Raw genomic sequence first — 13,867 nt, 5'->3', positions numbered from 1 at the left:
TGACAAACTTTGGCTCCATTTCTCTCACGTAATTTGCAATTTCCTAGTGATGTGTAGAAAAATTGCATTTCCTAAGTTTAAGAAACTCTTCAAAGAGAAATCACAGAAGTGATGGCATTGGAACTTCAAGAGCCTTCTTCAGTCTGATATGGTTAACCAAAGCAGGGATATAATGCTTTTTAGTGTGACTTTTATGATGTTTTCAGTTCCTGGCCTGAGTCAAAACACTGTTAAGCAGATGTTGATATAACATGTGTAAATAGGGGTGGTGTGACAATGCAAAGTTAGTGTCTACTTTAGAATCATGGATTAAGCACATGAACTGGTATGTGGCAACCTTGTTCCAGCACCATCTTATAATAATTTTCTGAGTAGGAATAGACCTTTCTTATGCTTACTTTAACTCACCTTGTTGAATTCTTATCTTTGTTAAATTTACTTGCATACCTAAGGAAGAGAAAAATTAAAAGAGGACAACTTTGTAGTATCTAATCATATTTCTCATAAATTTTCAGAATACTAGTATTTTCTCATGGGGAATATATAAAACATATCAAAAGGAAAAAGTATTTATAATAATAAATGATTACCAGTGGTTGTTTTAAAACAAACATTGTTGGCTGTATGTAAAAATGTCGATCTGATTTGTATTGTGAAGTAACGCCAGACAGTCAATCACAGTGAAAGTGGGTGGGCTTGGAATCACAGGGACCTGGGAGGAATAGATCCTGACCATTGTCTGAGCTCTTTGAGCCTTTGGTGTTTGAGCTGTGAAATAAAAGCAATTGTGTTTACTCTGTAAAGCTGGCTCTAGTGAGAATTAAAAGATGTAATATATTTAAGAGGAAGCAAAGCTCTCATTCAGTGCATACCCAGTAGGTCTTCTATTACTGGCAACTACCACTACTGCTACTATTAGTGGAAACACTTCGTTGGTGTGAAAATTACTAACACAAGAGTGTTTAAGAACTGCAGCTTTCAGTCCGGTTGATTTGGGTCTTGTGAAACACGCAAACAGCTAGCACATACTGGAAAGTATGGCCATTTAATTTATATCTCCATTCACTGTATAGATATAAACTCAAAATCACATTTGTCTTGAAGATCTTTCACTTATGGATGAAAATAGACCCAAACAACAAATACGTATTAAGTAATGTCTGAACATACTTTTACTTTTCTAAAGACATTCCAGTGAAGTCAGAAAGATATATAGATAAAAGATATATTTAACTTTTGCTGTTTCTTGAATTAATCATTGTTATGTTGTTTTGCTAGGTAGGTTTAGCCACTAAGTCGTGTCCAACTGTTGCGACCCTATGGACTATAGCCTGCCAGGCTTCTCTGTTTATGGGATTTCCCAGGCAAGAATACTGGAATGGGTTGCCATTTCCTTCTCTAGGAGATCTTCCCAACCCAGGGATTGAACTCAGGTCTCCTGTATTACATGCAGACTCTTTCCCTGAGCTACCAGGGAAGCCCATTGTTTCACTACAAACCTTGTAAGTAAGAAAGATTCCTGTGTCTGTTATACCTCAAATCTTCTTACTACTGCTTTAAGAAAATTGAAACAGCTGAACTAATGATTAATCAGAGATAATCAATGAGATATATATATAGCTAACATATACAAAATGCAATAAAATGTCATACCATAAATCTATTTTATGTCCATTGTATAAAGAAGTTTTAAAGTTTCAAATTCCAATAATAGTAAAATATGACATAAAATGTGTGAAGAATATTTTAGCCTGTGTTTGACAGATATATTTTACCAAGGAAGAACATATTGTAACTCCTTCTTTAACTGAGTGATATTTTCTAAAACATGGATAAATCTGTTTCCAAATCACACACAATGAAGAAGCAAAAAAAGAAAAAAAAAAGTGCTTTCCCCAAAGTCAAGTGTAAAGAAGCACTGTAAATATCATGAATAAATGTCACCTCCTCACAGTATTAATAAATGGGGGAAATAAAGCATGTCTCTTATCTTTTTTGGCATAATTTAAGATAGTTTATTATTTTGGAGCAGCAAGCAGAGCACTTGTTAGATATCATCATTTGGTCACAGATTTGTAAATATATCAATTCTGGGCTCAGAGAAGGATTATCCTCAACCTACTCCACTGAAAATAATTACAGACATATTCATAAATGTTTTGAACATGTTACTTTCATCAGGTTTTCACCTGTATTCACATAGACACACAGAGTTTGTTATTAGGGCTTATTTCTCAAATATTTTGTAACATTTAATTCTAAATTTTCTCTGTGATGAGATAGAAACTTCTTATTCAGATTTCTAAGAAAAATTAAATGTGATATTAAAAAAGAAAACTGTATTTAAAAAAAAAAAAACTGTTTTATATTAAACATTTGTTTTTTCCAGCTCCTAAACCTCTCTCAAAGGTTTCTGGTCTTGGAAATATTTTGTTCTATTGCCTGGAACTTTGAGAAATACCATTAAATAAAATTGCATACATTTTATTTTATAAAATATAAGTATTTTATTACTTTTAAGAAACATTGTCAGTAAAAGATTCTTTGAATTAGTTTTACTTAAATATTTCAATATAGATACTGAAGAAAGTATAAAAACATATAAATTGGTATGATTGAAGGAGATTCCTTTCAGAGGTATATCGTAACAAATAATTTTGGAAAAGCTGAGAGATGAAAGCAGAGGAAATCCATGTATGTCAGAAGAAGGCCAAGTTGAAAATTCATCCAAGCAAATGTTTATTAGTATATTTTTAATTCATGGTTTTATACTTTTTAACCTAAGAGTTCTTGAATAGTTACCTAAGAGAAAAACACAATATTCCTAAGTTAGCATATACCACATACTCAGAGTTTAAAATGTATCTTGTGTCTCTGATATGCTCCAGTCCCTACAGATCTTTGATAACAAGTGACTGACCCCAGACTGGGGGTGAATACCTACCTATCATTAAAGCACCTGGGAATTTCTTCTTGAGTTCTTTAATCCAAAGATGAGGTAATTAATTTGGCAACATGACATATTGAGAAGGAAAATTGGATTGATTTTAAGTTCAGACTTTGCATCTAACCAACCCAGTGTTTTGGGGCAAGTTGCTTAATCCAGTTGAACGGCAATTTATTCATCATAATTTTGTAGTAATATTGTGTATCTCAAATATGAAAAGTGACAGCACAGTGTAAACTGTAAAGTGCAATAAAATGTTCTGTACCATTGGGCACAATAAAATACTGAGACAGTAAAATATGTTGTATCATAAAACAACCATACTGTTTCATTCTCCGTTGGATTGACCACAGAGTACTGAAATGGTCCAGCCAACAACATGAACGTCTTGTTTGGTTGCGGGTTCAATCGGTTGACCTCTGATTAAAAGGAGACACAAGTAACCCTGCCCACCTCCTCCTACCAACACCACTCTATCTAATCATAAAACTGAATTAGAGTGTATTCTTCAGAGTAATTGAAACTGATGAGTAGGTTGGGTTAATAGCAGTCTCTTTGTGATGGTGGAAAATTAAGGATTTCCTTAGATTGAAACAAGGTATAAATAAAATTTATTGAAGAAGAAAAAGTTCTTTGTCTAGGAAGGAAAGAGGAGGGAGTTTCCAAGCTGCTCAGAATGCCAAGGAACAAAAAGGTCTCCGACTGAGAAGCTGCAGAATTCCAGATGCTTCCAAGAAAATCTTGCACCACCTCATGTTATAGTTTAACCATTAATCGCGGAGCATTTTGAGAGAGCATCCAGTTTCCCTTGGAGAGTACTTCACTGTTTACAACAGCAACATCACATCTGATAACAGGAGAGGTCCTTTTGGCAGCCGCTAGAGCACCAGTCCAACCAGTAACACACAGTTTCCTGGCTGCATCACTAATTCCTGTTGGAAATTTATCAGCTTCTGTCTCTAGCAGCAGAATCCTGACTGATAAGAGAAGAGGCTCATCTGCTGGTAGTCAACCCTCGCTCCCACCCTCCCAGTTTATCAGCTTCTACCCAGTTCATAAATCAGTCTGTGAGATTTTTTTTTTTTCTTTTTGGTTTGGTTTGGTTTTATCAGAACGTATTTCTCTCATTGTAACAGTTAATACTTTAATAAGAGAACTTAACCAGGGACATTAGGAAGTTAGTTAGAGACATCTTGCAGGCGCCTCCTCCCTTGTCAGTGACAAGGTAAGGTAATCCTATACACAGGCTGCTATTGTGAGCTGAGAAACTGGCCTCCTTCGCTGCCAGAGACCAGATGCACCTCTCTCTATCCTAATCTGTAAACGACTTAAAGGAGCCTTATCTCGGGGCTCTTCGGCTTCATTTCATGCTTGATTTACTTTAATTTGTCTGATAGGGCACAAGGATTTGGAGACGGCCCATCTTTCTGCAGAAAAACGTTCAGTTTTTTTTTTTTTTCCCTTTTCCCTGGCATTGTTGTGTTAGGGTTTGGGATTTTTTTTTTTTTTTTTGAAAAAAAAATTTTTTTTTTTTTTAATGTGGAAGAAATCTTGCTCCAGTGCAGCAAGCTGCTTGAGTGTGTTTAGATTTAAGCTACCCCAGCAGAAAAGAGTTTGTGAAGTGGTGTGATTGTGCGATGGGCCCCATTTACATTGAAATCACATTATGCGATATATCAGGATTCCTGAAGGGAGCGGTGCAGTAGAGCGCTGGGCCCACAAGATACTTTGAAAGGCCTATATATAGCAGCAACAATTGATAGGAGATTTTACAGGAGGCTTTATAAATATGTAAATAGGCGCTATCTGATTGGGTTCTGTGGCTACACATCTGTACCTCAAAGGAAGCAGAGCTGTGAGAACTACCAGGAAAACACTAGTTTGCATTCTCAGGGAGTCTGAGAAATAGAAATGTTTCCCGGGTTGACAGCAGGTCAGGGTGGGGGCTCTTTGCATACCTTGGAGGGGAAGCTTCTGTGCCAAGGAAGGGATCCTGTCCTTCTTCCGGAAAAGGAGACTCTCCACTCCCAGAGTTTGCATTTGCTTTATAATGACTCAGATCGGTAGCTGTTGACCTTTCACCCTTCTTGTTATTTCTTTAAATTGTTCATGTGATATGGTGCCTGGGGGAATTGCTCTTACGTTTTTTGCATTTTAAAAAATGTACTTCCAGTGACCCAAGGGAAAGAAAATAAAGTCTTTGGTACATTGATCCCTTGATTAGTTATTTCCTAAATGAAAATGGAAATACTATTAAGACAGTAATAATGTTCCATCTTAATAGTTGAGAAGTCAATAAATGGCTCCCATGTGCTTCATTAAAGATCTTAATGAAGCCATTTTTGATGGCTGAACTTTACATTATCCTTTTTTTTTTTCTGTTCTTTTCTCTCTTTTTATTTTTTTAAACTAGAAGTCATTTAAGGAAGAGGAGTAGTAGGTATGAAACATTTTCTTTATATTGAGATGGTTACCAATGATAAAATAAAATTAATGGTAATTTGTGGGGCAGACAGTTATGCAGAAGATAAAGCACAAGGATTACTTTTCATGTAGTATGTATATAAAATAAAGTGGGCGTGTTTGATCAGTAACGCGGTCATACAATTAGCAGATACGTTCCCCGGCTAGTCTGTGTTCTGTTATTCTGTGATCATTCAGACACGGGATACAGTGATCCGACATGACTCCATCCAGTCCCAGAGCAGTAACTGAGATCAGCCAGTCCTACTTCGTCTTCCACAGCTTTCCCCACTATTTAAATACTGAGCTGTTGTTACCCTTTATGCAATCTTATGCCGCTCTTTCCTTTGCCACAGAAGAAGCTATGACTGCAGTCTTCTGTATCTACATAAGTGGCCTTGGAGAACGTTGGAGAGCTAAGTCTCCTCTCCCCTCTATGTGGGTATAGACATAAAATGATTTTCACCACTTTACTTTCATGAATACAGTAAAAACAAAAACATCTTTATTAATTGGGGAATGTTATTTGTGGGTAGGTTAGTTGAGCTCTTCTGGCACATCCCACAAGGAACTGTGTGTATTTTTTGTTTCCAAGAAACTGCTTCACTTTGGAATCTAATCTTATCTTATCTTGTATTAATACATAACTCTAACAGAGGATGAGATGGTTGGATGGCATCACCGACGTGATAGACATGAGTTTGAGTAGGCTCTGGAAGTTGGTGATAGACAGCAGCCTGGCGTGCTGCAGTCCATGGGGTCGCAAAGAGTCAGACATGACTGAATGACTGAACTGAACTGACTGACTCTTAACGAAGTGGTGGCAAACACTAGTCAGGAAATAAATTAGTTGATTATGGTTAAAAATATACAAAAGGTATTTTCTATCTCCACTTCTGATCTCCCTATATCCTTCACCCTCAGTGAGGCCTCTAGGTGTCATGACATGATGTTCAGTTCGGATCAGTTGCTCAGTCGTGTCCGACTCTTTGCGACCCCATGGACTGCAGCACGCCAGGCCTCCTTGTCCATCACCAACTCCCAGAGTTTACTCAAACTCATGTCCACTGAGGTGGTGATTCCATCCAACCATCTCATTCTCTTTTGTCCCCTTCTCCTCCTGCCTTCAATCTTAGCATCAGGGTCTTTTCAAATGAGTCAGGTCTTTGCATCTGGTGGCCAGAGTATTGGAGTTTCAGCTTCATCATCAGTCCTTCCAGCGAATATTCAGGACTGATTCCCTTTAGGATGGACTGGATGGATGTCCATGGCTGTCCAAGGGACTCTCAAGAGTCTTTTCTAACACCACAGTTCAAAAGGATCAGTTCTTCAGTGCTCAGCTTTCTTTATAGTTCAACTCTCACATCCATGCATGATTACTGGAAAAACCATAGCTTTGACTAGAGGGACCTTTGTTGGCAAAGTAATGTCTCTGCTTTTTAATATGCTGTCTAGGTTGGTCATAACTTTCCTTTCAAGGAGTAAGAGTCTTTTAATTTCATGGCTGCAGTCACCATCTGTAGTGATTTGGAGCCCAAGAAAATAAAATCAGCCACTGTTTCCCCATCTATTTGCCATGAAATGATGGGACCAGATGCCATAATATTAGTTTTCTTTGTTGAGTTTTAAGCCAACTTTTCCACTCTCTTCTTTCTCTTTCATCAAGAGGCTCTTTAGTTCTTCTTTGCTTTCTGCCATAAGGGTGGTGTCATCTGCATACCTGAGGTTATTGATATTTCTCCCGCAATCTTAATTCGAGACATGTTGTAGGTGATTGGAATTTTTCTCTCTGACATTTTTGCGGAGAGGTTGCAGAACAACTCAATATTAACTTATTAATAATAAAGTATTGGCTTATTCAAGTCATTAGCTGTCTAAAGAACCCCTTCCAGTGACAGTATAATAGTCAAGTTTGCAATTAGAAAGAACTGGATTACAGACTCAGGCACTGGGGTGAGGATTTTCAGGGGCTGAATTGACATTCTGATGCCTCAAGAATGTCCAGCCTCATATGCTCTACAAGCAGGTCTAAAAAGATGGATGATGTAGAAGGTCTCAAGATATGTTCACTGCCTAAGAAATTTTACCCTTATCCTAAGGGTTTGTATACTAGGTTCAGTGCGCTTATATGTCTGCAGTCAGCCTCATGGTGGTCCCTTGGTGTTTGAGATAACAGGGCTTGGCAATGCAGAACCCCTTAATGAAAGCTTGCAGGTAGCACTCAGGAATGCTCAATCAGTGCCTGGACCAACCACTGAATCTGCTCCCAGAGCAAGAATGGTCTTCAGAACTGGTGAGTCATGTCCAGATTAGCCTGGGAGGAGCATCTGCTGTCAACATTCCCTGCTTCTCCATTGATGGCCTCTCACCACTTAGAGGGCTCCCCTTGTGGCTCAGCTGGTAAAGAATCCTCCTGTAATGCAGGAGACCTGGGTTCAATCCCTGGCTTGGGAAGATCCCCTGCAGAAAGGAAAGGCTACCCACTCCACTATCTGGCCTGGAGAATTCCATGGACTGTATAGTCCATAGGGTTGCAAAGAGTTGGACACGACTGAGCAACTTTCATTTTCACTTTTCACCACTTAGAAGCTTTGACTTTCACTGGCTTTCACTCTGAAAGATCCTGAGATTCCCATCTTTAATTCACGTTCTCATTTACAAACACATTTTCTCCCAAGAAAGAGTCTAATAAACCTGTCCTCTGTGCTGTGCTTAGTTGCCCAGCCATGGCTGACTTGTTGTGACCCCATGGACTGGAGCCTACCAAGCTCCTCTGTCCATGGAGATTCTCCAGGAAAGATTACTGGAGTGGGTTGACATGCCCTCCTCTGGGGAATCTTTCCAACCTGGTGATCAAACCCAGATCTGCTGCATTGCAGGCAGATTCTTTACTGTCAGAGCCACCAGGGAAGCCTAAAGATACTGGAGTAGGTAACCTATCCTTTCTCCAGGGCATCTTCCTGACCCAGGAATCAAACCCGGGAAACCTATCCACACTGAGAGGTAAATAACTGATGAAGTGTAAGTTGCTACCTCTTTCAGTCCCATTTGCATTATATATGTATCAAGATGAAATGCCACCCCTCCAAAAAAAAATCTGTTTCTGTGGTAGGGAGATGGGCAAGTGTTTCTCAGTTTTCTATCTAGAAAGTGATTGCCAGAGCTATCCCAAATTATGGCGTGATTGTCATGAGCCTCTGTTTTATTTTGATTCTAGGGAATGCTGCTACTTAAGTGGACAGTAGTATTTGATTTAGATGCCTTCTGAACTCTTCACTCTGTTGATCTGATATCAGTGTTTTTGGAATTTTAGTGGGTGAGTTATTTCAGTGGGTAAGAGTTTAGTACTGAAAGGTCGAATAATCCAGTTTAAGCTAGTAATTTCTTTAGAGGAAAAAGCCTTTCTTTTAAGGTCACAAAATTATAACCTGAATCATTAGCTACAACTGTTACAATGCTCTTCATTATAGAAATCACTTGAACTGTACAGATCAAATCAGTAATCCAAAACCCAGCAAACCTATGGTAGTGGCACTCAAGAGTGAACTTTGTGCACAAAAGGCCATAAATATTACATGCTTGAAATGACCTTAAGATATTGAGAGCTCAGCAGTAGCCTAAATTATTGGGCTGTTTTGGAAAATTATCACATTTACGTATCTTACACTGAGGAGCATGGGTATTGAAATCAGAAGGTCATGCGTAAAAATTTCAGCTTTGACCCTGGTTGACCTTAGGTCTCATTTCCTCGTCTACAAAATGGGAATAATACTAAGTACCTGACAGATTGAATTGCAGTGTTCTTTTGTAAAACATTAAGTACCGTGTTTGACACATGGAAAACATTCTATGTATAGTAGTAATAATGAAAAAAATCAGATTTTTGCATTTTATATCACTGATTGTTTATTTCCACATAAAATCAGTAGTCAGTCATGTGTTGTAAATTTTTCCTTTACTGTGGCTTTTAAGTTGTCTTTGATAAATGGTGAGACTCCAGAAATTTTATTTATTTTAAAGGGTGGATGTGTTTTTAAAGAATTGCAGTGAGAAAAATATACCCTTAAATTTTTTAATGATTTAATATGCATTATTAACTTTATAAATGTCAGGGAATTATATTGTTTGTTTTTATGTAAATTAATTGGTCAAATAACCATATCTTTGATATAAGGCAGTAAAGCCAAAAGATAAAATGTTATTTATTCTAAAATGGCAGTATGTTGCTCTTACTGTAAGAATTTTAATAGGGAAGGAAGTTTGGGAGATTTTTATATCAGCCTACGTATCATATGCCTATATATATATATATATGTGTGTGTGTGTGTGTGTGCGCGCGTTGTAATGTTTTTCTTTTTTGTATTTTTAAAATATAGAAATAGCTTGAGTTTCCCTTTTTTAAATCATGGCTTTGTGAATCTCTATAAGGTTACTATTTCCTAATTGAAAGTGTGCTTTCCTGATGAGAGAGTCTCAGGAAGCTTTTGTGTTTTCCATTGTGAAACAGAAACTAACATGCAAAACAGCTGGTAAATAAGAAAGAGATCCTACTGGTAATAGAACAGGTGAGTCACATTGGTAAATTACGTTTTTCTTCAGATTGGACATAATTTTCTTTCCTAGATATTGCTCAAGGCCCTTTATGAATTCCAGCTTCTGTCTTTTCTTATATTTATGGATTCACTAAAATCCTCAGGTAGCGAAATACCTGCTCTCATGAATCATTTGCAGATAATAGTGGTTCAGACACTCTCTGTCCAAATTGATAATGGGTATCTGATCCAAAGCGATGCCTATTTTTTAAGGTCTGTATAAGGAGTTCATGGGGGAAGAAAATCCCTTTTCCTCTGATCTCATGTTCATTATCACATCCAGTAGTTAGTATCCTAAATGTAGAAATGTAGAATAAGGGAAACTGGAGCTACTCTATTGTTCAAGTCTCCAAATTGCTCTGTAAAAAGCACATCTATTCCAGACAGAATTCCTGTATACACTGTGCTGTTTAGCACTTTTAGGAAAAATGGAGGTTATATTTACATTTCTCCTTCCTGTCTGCATCGTTCCTCAAATATTGAAATCATTATTTATGAAATTGTATTTTTAAAGTTGTTTTCACTTACAAGAGATTTCGTATAGGCTTTACAAAAACATTGAATTTATTTGTAATATTTAGTATGTTTTAAAAAGAGCTAATATTCTGCTTTATTAATGTGTGGGTTGACTTATTTGAATTGTTTCCTTAGGGTCAAATAAATAATTCCCTTCCAAGAGTAATGACACTGTAATTGCTAGCTCTCAGTGTATGATGAGCATGAGTCACGTTGGGAAATAGTGAAATATGTAGATTTCTAGATTACACCCACAAAGACTTCCAATAAATTGGTCTAGAGTGGAGATTCAGAGAGATAGACAGACAGATGAAAGCCAGATAGTTGTGATGCAGATAGCTCTTAGACAAACATTGAAGTCCTAGAGACACCACTGACTTTCTGACAGAGATTGTGTGCTGATGAATTACAGTTTGTGATTTACGTTAGCAGCCTACATGTATCTGGCATCAGTCCACGCACAGTCCCACTAAGTAGATGCCTAGGGTGTCCTGCAGGAGAAGGCAATGGCACCCCACTCCAGTACTCTTGCCTGGAAAATCCCATGGACAGAGGAGCTTGGTATGCTGCAGTCCATGGGGTCGCTAAGAGTCGGACACGACTTCACTTTTCACTTTCATGCATTGGAGAAAGAAATGGCAACCCGCTCCAGTGTTCTTGCCTGGAGAATCCCAGGGACGGTGGAGCCTGATGGGCTGCCGGCTATGGGGTCACACAGAATTGGACACAACTGAAGCGACTTAGCAGCAGCAGCAGCAGGGTGTCCTGCAGCTGTGGACAATATGAATTCCTCACAATCCCAAGGCTCTTCTTCAGCTCTCTTGATTGTTGTGGGAATCTGTGTCCATCACATTTCCTTGCCACCCATGACATGTTATTCTCGCAGCTTGAAGTACACTCTTCTGTGCCCCCTTTTCTGAGCCTCAGCTCAACTACCGCCTCCACCTAGAAAGCTCTCCTGACCTCCCTAAGGGTCTCTGTGTTTAGAGTACTCATCCTACCATGTGCTTTTCTCTCTAGAATTGGTCACAATTGCAATTCATGTGTGACGTTTGATCGTTGCTTGCCTTTCTCAGTAGACTCAAAGCTCAGTAAGACACAGACTAGGACTGACTTCTTATTTGTTTGTTTCTGGTTGTATCTCCAGAGCTTAACAAGGCCCTGCACATAGTAGGCTCTTAGTCAATATTGGTGTGAATAAATGTATTGAAGTAACCCTTAATCTCACAGTAAGATACCTAAATTCATTAAGATGAGGAATTATGTGAATGGGTATTTGAAGGACCAGGGTACCATTAGCATCTTCAGTAACTCAGGAAACTGAAAAGCCTTGAAGGTAAGTGCTGAGATGGAAGAGGACATGCACTAGACAGGATCCCTATTTAAGACTGTGGAACTCTGTTAGTGCTAAATGTACGTAACTATTGATTAATGTTAAATAGAAAGATATGTAGTTAAGGTTAAAAGTTTTGGTACACATTCAGTTTTTTCTCATGTAACTCTTGATTGTGGTATTAGAAATGCTCAACTCTGATGCTGCTGTCCATCTTCTCTTCAGGAGGCGATGGGACATGTATAAAGAGGAGGATCAAGCATTATGTTGTATGCACCAGGCACTGTATATATGTATACATATATATATACATCACTTTGCATGTGATTTTCCACTTGACCTTCATAACCATCCTATGAGTATCAAGGAGTAAGACCAAGAGCCCCAGGGAACAACCATTGACTCAAAGTCATATCTAGTTTGTTTAGTTAATATTTTATTTTAGATTCTTAAGCTAAGATCCTCAGTCCCTACTCTTTTATTCTTGTATTTCTTATTATTTAGAAAATGTTTGTAACAAATAACAAAGGCTAATATGAATACTATAGAGAAAGGACTGGTTTATGTGACTGAAAATGCCAAAGGATCATGATACCTCTAGGGTACAGGTACTGGTTCTTTGCTAATCTCCTGGTTCTGCCCTGTTTAGGGTTTTAGCTATATTCTTAGGTTAGTCTTCCTCATGGCAGCAAAGCTGTCTGACCCTTTACACACACACTACACACACACTACACAGCCCAGAGCTAAGGAGCTCTTCTCTCTAGGCCTTTTTTTTTGAAAGTCCTTGACATTGATTTTGATTGCTCTGACTTGAATGCTTGTCAACTTCTGGAACCAATCAAAAGGCATTATGGAGGAGAGAAGGAATAGCCTTAGTTATGTCTCATGAGTTACCCCTTCTGAGACAGGAGGGAATTAGTTTTCTTAAACCACACAAATTATAGGAAGAGAGGGAAGGAATGGATTCTAGGAGGAGAACCCACGCATTAGATGGTCTCCTCTTGAAAAGTGTTTAATTAGTGGAAATGTAAGCGATAGTGTAGGATAAATGTATTTGGAGACAATTAATATTTGAAAATGATGTTCTTATCTGGATATACTTTTAAAAAGCTCTAAAAGATTATCATTAAAGAAAGCAACCACTTGTATTTTTAATTTTTGAAAAGGTTGTTCTTTATCAGTGAGATTGAGCAGCATTTAAGGAAAATACCTGTCTGATGGTTCAGGCTCTTAAGTTGGCCATGTATTTGAATACCTATAATGATAAAACAAATATTTTGCAGCACATGGAATAGTTGTATTTGACCAATTGTTTCTCTTTCCTCTCCTTTGACAATAATATTTGCCACTCTGTATGTCTAATACAGTTGTTACAGCATTGACAGATAAAATATTAAATGTTTATCAAAAGCTATGTGTCCAGCATTGTTCCAGAGTATTACCTGTAATCTTTACCACATTCCAATGAAATAGGCACAACTATCCCCATTTTCCTGGAAAAGAATCTAGGTCCCCCAATTAGTAATGTAGGACTGCAAGCACATGCCTTCTGCTCTTAGCTCTTGCTCGAACCACTGGCTTATTCTCAATTCAGAGTCATGCAAAAAAATATTTTTAACTCATTTCTTGATTAATGTTCAGTTTTTTGTTGACTTTTGTTCCTTTTGATTTTTAAAATGTCTATCAACAGACGACTGGATAGAGAAGATGTGGTGTATATGTACATATATATCATATATATATATGTATGTATACACACAATAGGATATCCCTCATCTATGAAAAAGAGTGTAATGTTTATGCAATATACTCTATATGTATACACATATTTATACGCTTTATACCATATATATATCTCTTTATCCAATCTATGCAGTATACCATATATATATATATCTTTATTCAATCAATGCAATATAGCATATATGTATACATGTACATATGTATATATATACATACACACACATACAATAGAATATCATTCAGCTATAAAAATAGAGTGCAGTCTTGTCATTT

The 13,867-nt window shown here is 37.6% G+C and overlaps 1 protein-coding gene across 5 annotated transcripts in view; it reads left to right on the top strand.

Moving 5' to 3' along the window:
• ZFPM2 (zinc finger protein, FOG family member 2) overlaps window positions 1-13,867 on the top strand; it is a 525,437-nt gene that overhangs the window by 202,981 nt on the left and 308,589 nt on the right. Inside the window, exon 1 of one of the 5 annotated variants that reach the window (XM_061439168.1) lies at window positions 4-325. The exons of the other annotated variants lie outside the window; for them this stretch is intronic. The gene's annotated coding sequence lies outside the window, so the exon portion shown is untranslated. Of the gene's footprint in view, window positions 1-3; window positions 326-13,867 lie in introns of those variants that run through there. 5 annotated transcript variants of the gene reach the window in all.

Source organism: Bos javanicus, chromosome 14 (genome assembly GCF_032452875.1).
Source record: "Bos javanicus breed banteng chromosome 14, ARS-OSU_banteng_1.0, whole genome shotgun sequence".
NCBI lineage: Eukaryota > Metazoa > Chordata > Mammalia > Artiodactyla > Bovidae > Bos > Bos javanicus.
This window is presented reverse-complemented; position numbering and strand designations above follow the sequence as displayed.